The sequence below is a fragment of the Podarcis melisellensis genome (genome assembly GCF_964234715.1).
Source record: "Podarcis melisellensis genome assembly, chromosome: 8".
In the NCBI taxonomy this organism is placed as follows: domain Eukaryota; kingdom Metazoa; phylum Chordata; class Lepidosauria; order Squamata; family Lacertidae; genus Podarcis; species Podarcis melisellensis.
Genome location: NC_138540.1, coordinates 56,560,704 through 56,569,480, shown reverse-complemented (window position 1 = coordinate 56,569,480; position 8,777 = coordinate 56,560,704). Strand labels below are relative to the sequence as shown.

The window sequence follows — 8,777 nt, the reverse complement described above, 5'->3', positions numbered from 1 at the left end:
TTTCTTAGAGGAGGGAGGGAGGGGGCATTCAGATGAGCCAGGGCTGACCTCTCCAGATATCAGATCCAGCAGGCAGAGTCCTTTTGCTAGTCTGAAACGGATACTCCTCCCCACTCCCCAGCCCACCAGGGGTGGAAACGCCCAAGTCCCAGGACCACCTTTGCTTCCAGCCCCCGCAGGTGGTACGGGTGGGAGAGGCGTCGGTGCTGCCCCACCGGCTCACTGCAGCAAATATTAATAAAGCTGTGCTATGAATAATTAACTGTCATTTAAATATTCATATGTTGTTGGGGCAAGGCCCTTTTACCAGGCATTTGAGGATATATTAGTGAAACATGATGTATTTCACCAAGGTTGATGTTATCCTAAAAGAGCTCCCCTCCTGTACGGAGCAGTGAGAAGGGAGAGGGAATGGCCAGTTGACAGGTTGCAAATATATAACTCTAATATCCCCCTGCAATTTCATAAACGGCTGCTGCATATGAGCAAACCTAGAACAATATTGGAAGCATTAATTTCATTCGGCTAATGCTTATTTATATTTCATACATTGAAGCCTTCCTTAAAAGGAGCCCCTTTGGAAGGCGGGTGTGTGTGTGTGTGTGTGGCTGGGCAGCCCAAGGGCCTGTGCTCCTCCCCCCCCCCTGCCTTGAAGACAATGGATGCTGCAGGGCTTTGCACCCACAGAATCACAGAACTGTAGAGTTGGAAGGAACCCCACAGGTCATGTAACGCTCCATGTCAGCGAGTTAGCAGCAGCATTCTGCAAGGGATCCTCTACAACCACCAGCAAATTGCAGGCCACTTCTATAGTCCACATGCAGGCTCTGGGATTTCCACAGGTGATTTTGTTTTAATTTAATTTATTTAGATGCTGTTTTCCCACAGGAAACCATGTCCTGAGGGGCTCCCCATAAACACCCGGTAATTATAAGAACACAGCAGCCTCGCATTTGGCACAGCTCAGGAATTCTAAGGACACCCCCCCATTTAAATTTTTTAAAATCAGGGGTTTTGAAAAGTTCATCCCTCCGTCGCAATTCAAAATGGAATCCAGCTGTATGGAAAGGCAAAAATCTGCTCCTTGATCTCAGGAACCACCATGCAAAATCTGGTTACGATAGCATGTGAGGTGTGCAAAGGTCAGAAAAGCTTTCCAAAATGTAGATGCAATGTATTTTTTCTTCTTCTTCTTCTTATTTTTAAGCAATCAACTTTATTTAATCAATAAAAAACCAGCAATTCCAGGAGTCGAATATCAAAGTATTTTTTGCATCGTATGTTCAGGAAAAGGGTCCATCAAGATAAACCAAATTTCCTTCATCGGTGCAGGTTGAGAATTTGTACCTAAAGTGTAAGAAATGAAGTCCCACCGTATAACGAAAAAAATAAAATAAAATAAAATTCCAGGTCTCCTAGTTCATTGAAGACCTTTAAATGGTGGGTCGTGTTCTTCAAAATTGCCAGTGTCCACACAAACACCATATTTCTCAACATTCCCCTTCACTTTGGAGTTTTCTTTAGAGTTTTGTCAGAACACTCTCAGCATATGATGAGTTTAGTAGTATTTTGCATGTTGCAAATGTCATGGAATGTCTGTTTTCATCTTGTTTTAAAACTGCATTATGGCTTATTTGTTGGTGCATATTTTTGTAAACCACTTTGTGAAGTCTTCTGTTCAAAAAGCAGCCTATTAAAAAAGCAAAAGCAAAAAGATGTATAAATTATATTCAAACAGGCGATAACCATTGTTAGACATACTCATTGTAGACTCATTGAAATGAAGGTGCCCACATCTTAAAGGCGACAGTCTTCCTGATAGCAAACAGGTGTAGTTGTGGCAGCAGATTACTTTGGAATAAATGTTCCTGGAGAGCAAGGAGAACATTTCTGAGTTCAGGTGTTGTGTGCATTTGCAATGCTTCGCTACTCTCCCTCCTAAAATACTAATGATTTAAGGAATTTCAAAATTCAGCACACATAGTGAAATCTGCCCTAAGCAAATTGCAGGATCCGGGTCCCAAGCAAGTCGGACCGTTCTGTTGTCCCAGCCAATTAAGAATAATTGGCAGACAAGTGCCGAGTGCGGATTTCGTGCATGGATGCAGCTGGGATAAGCACTTTCCCTGTTAAACAGCCAGTGGGTCCTCCCTCTCACCTGACTGCATCAGAATTATGGAAATCAAAATCTGAAGGAGAACCACATCAGGTAAATGCAAACTCTAAAGATGTGCTGATGAGGGGGGAAACCAAACACCCTTGGTAGCTCTCATGGGGGCTGGGCTCAGTCAGGACAGGAGGGCTCACTCAGCTGCCTGCACCCCCTTGCCAGAAAGCCCGTCCGTCTGTCCACTCACCCACCCTTCCTGCTAGTGGAAAGGAACTGGGCTGAGCCTCACCAGGAGCAGAACGCTGGGCTGTGACTGATCCCCACATTTCCCCTCTTCTGCAGGCAGCCTCAGATCCAAACTTGGTACTTTAAAACATGCAAAACTCACCAATGAGCCAGCTGCCGTCTATGTACAAGCACCAGCGGGATGTGAAATTGCTGCATCACTGTGGACTCTAAATGACAATAAACCTTCCACCTCTTATAAATTAAGCAGGCTTTCAAAAAAAATGATATTTGCCGCTGCAACTTTTTATGGCTGTTTGGTAACTTTAATCATTTTGCAAAATGCAATTCCTGGCCATAAATCCTCAGCCAAGTACAGATTTAAGGAGATCTAGAGGACTGCAGTGGGCTGAGATGTAGGTTTTAATCTGACAAGGCCAAAAAGTCGATTAGATTTATACCAATGCAGCAGCTATGCTGTAATTGCAATAGGGCAGGCTGAACCAAAATTTGGGACATCAGGAAGGGAAATTGCAAGCTGGAGAAGGGGGCAGGGGAGCATTACTTAACCTGATCTAGGCAATTTATGGGGAGCAGCCTCCATCAAAAGACCCAGGACTTACTTGAAACACAGGGTCTTTCCTGCTTAGGAGACTGGTAGCCAGCAACAAGGGTGGTCCAACCCATTTCGCCGCCCTAGGCAAAATGGGAAGGTGACCCCTGGCTGCTTCCCCCTGCCCTCCACCCCCACATTGAAGGCTTGCTTTTCAGGGTCACACAGTGATCATGAGATCTCAAGAAGCTTTTCTTATCCTTTCTTCTCCAGTGGTGGCAGCAGGGGCAGGCGGGTTGCCTACAGGGGCACTGTCCCATGGGATTCTGCCACCCGAGGCAGCTGCCTCAGTCTGCCTCATAGGCAGGCCGGCCCTGGCCAGCAAAACTGCAGTCTGAACTTTTGTGCATGAGGATCAATCTCAAGCCATTCCCACCCACTGCCCAAGGCTGGATGAACCATTGGTCACCTTCTGCTTAAGCCCCCTGGTGGAGGGCCTGCAGTTTCCCAGCTCATCCACAAAGGGGGGGCATTGGGCCAGTCAGTCTCTCTTAGGGCCCCTCCAGACAACCTGTTAATTGATCCATCATCCTGATTTGCTGGCAGCAGGCTGACAAAGAGGTGAGGTTATAGCTATTTGCCTTGATAGGTTTGTGGGAGCAGGGGGAGCCTTTGTTCTGCATCCATCCCCAGCTTGCTTGCAAGGAGTTTATTAATCACCAGTTCATCCCACACAACTGAATGCCTTTCCCCATTGCTTTCCAAACAGCAGAAAGCCTGATTCTTTTTCATAGAGGCATAGTTGGAAGCAACCCCAAGGATCAAATAGCCCAACCCCTTGCAATGCAGGAATCACAGCTCAAGAATCTCTGGCAGATGGCCACCCAACCTCTGCTTCAAAACCTCCAATGAAGGAAAGTCCAGCACCTTCTGAGGTTGTCTATTCCGTTGTCAGCAGCTCTTATTTTCAATGTGGATTTGTTGTGCTGGTGCAATTGGATCCCACAAAATAATTACACCCAGAGGGGCAGGAGACGCTTAGCCCTGTTTTAGCACCACTGGGTTGTCATTGTGAAAATAGGGGTAAGGAAGGGAAAGCCGTGTGTGTGTGTGTGTGTGTGTGTGTTTGTATACGTGTGCACATGTCACGTTGAAACCCTTGGAGGAATTTAATGTCAGGCCATTTATGGAGAAAAGAGAGAGAGGCTCAATAAGGCATTTTAAAGGCAGCTGGGTGGCTTGTGAGGCCAAACTGAGAGCCAGCATGGTGCAATGTCAGGCCAGGACCTGGGAGAGACCAGGGTTCAAATCCACACTTGGCCAGTATGCTCACTGGGTGACCGTGGGCCTGTCATTGCCTCTCAGCCTAACCTACCTCATAGGGTCATTGTGGGGATTAAATGAGTAGGGGGAGAACCATGTACACCACCTTGAGGTCCTTGGAGAAAATGTAGAAATGCAATAAATAAAACAACCAACTGGATAGCTCAGGTGGTGCTGATAACACCGAGGCTGCAGGTTTGATTCTCTTATGGGGACAGCTTCATATTCCTCCATTGCAGGGGGTTGGACTAGATGATCCTCAGTACTTTCTATTTCCACATGGGTTTGTGTGTGTGTTTTATTTTAAAAAGTCCTCATGAAAATTCATCAGCATTTTAGTGTGAACTTCTCCTAAGATTCACAATTTTGTATGCCATTGTGCCTAGCATACACATGTCTTGCAAAGTGATTTCCCCTTATACAATGTATTTTTGGAAGTTATTTTCATGCATCTGTGCCTTTTTAACACACGTTTTATCCTACTACATATCTTTCTATAAACATTCCCTGGCTGGAGAAACTACATTTGCAAAAATCAGAGAAGAGAGATTTTCAAAGAACAGCTGTGTTGCTGTCCACATATTTACTGAGAAGGTGGGAATTAGGTGTCGGAACTCTACTCCACCAGTCGAGTCTTTGGAATCTCCTCCGACGGTGATTAACGACCTAAGCATTTAATGAGGCTTCAGGCACGTTCCCAATTCGCAGAGTATCCAAACAGCAGCAGAAGAGCGAGAAATATGAGCTACATCGCTACGTTTTATTTCTAACTACACAGGACAGAAAAGAATATGCATCTGCTCTCTGTGAAAGACAGAGAACCAACTGGAACAAAGAAAGAGGAAACCAGTAACATCAACATCCGTCTCCCGTAAGACTTCCAAAAGTCTGGAATGTAAACAGAATCTTGTGACTCCAAGCACTGCACAGTGGCATAAGAGAAACCTAACATTAGGGCAGTTCACGCAAAGTGGATCAAATTTCTCTCCCCTCCCCATCTTTTGTCCTGCCACCTCCAGACATGGTTCTCCAAAATATTTCTCTGCCTCTGTTAGTCCTACAGGACCTTCCCCTGAGTGAGTATGTCCAGGGATGGCAGTAATGGGGTTCCCTGGAATTCTGTGCCCAGGTTTGGGGCACTTCACAAATACATTGGGGGGATCAATGTTGCCCCATGGCAGAAGCCCCATGGGATGCAGAATGGCATTAAGCCCCGGGGGAGCCATTTCCTCGCAACTGCAGCTACCCTGCCTTTCTGCCTTTCCCATTCTTCACCTTGGCCGCATTTGCATTCCAAAAGAGTTTGGCCCTGTGAGGGCCTGTCTGCAGGGTGAGTGATGCAAGCATCGGTTTTCTTCCTCCTCCCCACAGAATATAAATATAAGATAATTAACACAGAGAATGCTTAAGTGTCTAATCAATAGGAATACAAGGCATTTCCATATGTCAGGGCCTGCTGGAAAGAGGCAGCCACAGGCAGTCCCTGGGAAAGGAGATTGCACTGCCAGGCCGTTTGGAAGGGATCGAAGGCTGCCATCTCATTCACCGCCCCTTCCTCCCGCCCCCCAAAAATAGACGCAGAGCTTTTGCAAAGCCGAGAATTCAGGCTCTGTTTAATCACCCCTCCCCCAGTCAGCAGGGGCTGCCCTCTGGAAATTGCCACCCAGGGGTCTCAGTCCCTACCTGACTGGCTTTTGGGAGGGGAGTGCTGGAGGCAGGCAGAGGCACCCACTCTGTGACCCGCCCCCAGCAGCATCACCAAAGGCAGGAGGAGCGGCACCCCAAGAACTGACCATGGTATAAGAAGATAAGAGGAACAGAAGAAGACCGCACCTGGTCTAGCATCTTGTTCTCACAGATGTTTGTGGAAAACCCACAATCAGGACCTGAGCACAAGAGCACTCTCCTTTCCCATGGTTTCCACCATCTGGTATTAAAAAGCATTGCTGCCACCGACTGTAGGGGCAACGAATAGCTATCTTGGCTAGTAGCCATCGATAGCCCTCTCCTCCTCCATGAATTTGTCTAATCGTCACGTAAAACTGTCTAGATTGGTGGCCATCGCTGCCTCCTGTGGGAGTGAGTTCCATAGTTTAACTCTGTGCTGTGTGACGAATCCTTCTTTTTGTCTGTCCTGAATCTTCTAGCACACAGCTTCATTGGATGCCCATGAGTGCTGGTATTATGAGAGGAGGGGAGAGACACGGCTTCCCCGAGCTGGTGTTCCCCATCAAGGACGCCAGAGCCCTCCCCCCAGCTGAAAAGCACTCCTTCTTCAACAGGAGTCGAAGAAGTCGGGGGATTCTCCATCTGCATCTTTTCTTTCCTTTGAATGCCAGCAAGTCCTCTTGGAGTGACACCAGCTGTTGTGGCAATTCCACAAGGCATCTGCTCATGATCTGACAGGTTCTCTGCTCAAGTGGTTTATTATGTAAATGTTGCTCACCATAAAAATCAATGCTGTGGGTTTTTTTTTGTTTTGTTTCGTTTTGCTAAGTGGCCAATATTTATTTGGCTCAAGTGTGGTTTAATTTGATGCATTTATTAGGGGACAGTCAAATGCCCGAGCTGGTCCTTAAGCTGCTTCGTACTGCTCCCTCCATGCCTTGAAGCCTCCTGTGCTTTCGTCCCCGTGCATAACTCAAGGACGGGAGTAATTGATATGAAACTTTTAGAAATTAATTTTGCTGCATCTACCCCTAAGAGGGAGTGAGAGACTGTGGGATCATTTATAACATCACAGTTATTGGCCCTGACAAAACAATACCTTAAAAACGCAGCAAAGTAAATTATGGCGCACGCAAATGGCTCGGGCCAGCCATGGCCCTGAATTGGACGATGGCCAGGCAAGCGAAAACAAAGTAAATATGCTTTTGATATTAATAACACAGACAATATTGATCCACCAGCCAGTGTCACTTGTCTGCTCCGCGAGGAGATTGCTTCAGGCATTTTGCCCCCCACCCTTGGGGAGCCTCCCTCCTTGCAGGCCATTTAATTCCGCCAGTCTCTAATTGTATCAGACAAACCCAAGTCAAAGGAAGGGACCCCTGCTTGCCAAGGTGGGCTGTTAGTCAGAAAGTTGTCAGAAACAAAGATAACTCAATTCCTGGGTCTCGGACGCCGTTGTCTTTCTAAATGTTTATCAGATCAACATCTCCTTTGGCTCGGAGCCTGCTGTGACTGGGGGGATGTGAACTCCAATTACAGTGCCATAATTTTTAAAAGGACCGGAGCAAATGCTTTTTGTATAATAAAGTAATAACTCCAAGAGTCCTGATCTTCCTCACTGAAGGTGGGCAATGGAAGGAAACAGAAGCGGGGTATCTTGGGTTTGGTCAGTCAACCAGCAACAAATCCACCCAACAGTTAACTTTTCCAGTCCACGTTTTACCAGCTTCGGGACGCGGGTAGCGCTGTGGGTTAAACCACAGAGCCTAGGACTTGCTGATCAGAAGGTTGGCGGTTCGAATCCCCGTGATGGGGTGAGCTCCTGTTGCTTGGTCCCTGCTCCTGCCAACCTAGCAGTTCGAAAGCACGTCAAAGTGCAAGTAGATAAATAGGTACCGCTCCGGCGGGAAGGTAAACGGTGTTTTCCGTGCGCTGCTCTGGTTCACCAGAAGTGGCTTAGTCACATGACCCGGAAGCTGTACGCTGGGTCCCTCGGCCAATAAAGTGAGATGAGCGTCGCAACCCCAGAGTCGGTCACGACTGGACCTAATGGTCAGGGGTCCCTTTACCTTTACCTTTACCACAGGAATATCATGATGGGGGAGTTTGTCAAAAACCTTACTGAAATCAAGATACACTAGGTCCACAGCTTTCTCCTGATCCACCAAGCTTGTAACTCTATCCCAAAAAAAGAAAAGAAAAGAAAAAGGAGATTCGCCTTGCATGACATGTTTTTGAGAAACTCATACTGGGTCTTAGTAATCACAACATCTTTTTCTAAGTGCTCACAGACTGGCTGTTCTAGAACCTTTCCTGGCATTGATATAAGAGACACCCACAGTAAGGCCACTGTTGTTTCCCTATCTTCCAATTTGTACATATATATTCAATCTGCCTCCCATTCTTCAGGTCATGGATCTCTTCACAAGTGTACACATCATTTACACATAATGCTCCCCCTACTCATTTTCTATTTAGTCTATTCCTTTTGAACAGGTTATAACCCTTAATTTCTATATTCCATGAGTCTCATCCCACCAGGTTTCAGTAATACTTATTACTGTATTACAGTAATACTTATTAGGTGGTGTTTGCCATCCTATATTAAGAGCTCAAATTTGTCTTGCTTGTCTTCCATACTCTGTATATTAGTATAGAGACAACTGAAACCATGAGTCATTCCCTCTAGCTCCGTCCTCCTTGTACTTTCCTGTCCTTTAGCAAGTTTCTGGAGCACCATATCAGTTTCCTGTACATCAGTGAAGCTATAGTCCCGAGTACCAGGTATTCCTCTGTTATCTGTAATATTGTCTCCCTCACCCTCAGGATTTCGCTTAAAGCTCTTCTGATCAGGTTCACAAGACTCTTAGCAAACACATTTTTACCAACTACAGC

At 46.4% G+C, this 8,777-nt stretch overlaps 1 long non-coding RNA gene across 1 annotated transcript; it reads left to right on the top strand.

The window, feature by feature from the left end:
* The first annotated feature begins 4,689 nt into the window (after positions 1–4,689).
* On the top strand, positions 4,690–7,484 carry LOC309376417. Its single transcript, XR_014171187.1, has 2 exons — positions 4,690–5,287; positions 6,359–7,484. It is a non-coding gene; the product is annotated as an uncharacterized lncRNA (long non-coding RNA).
* The last annotated feature ends 1,293 nt before the right edge of the window (positions 7,485–8,777 follow it).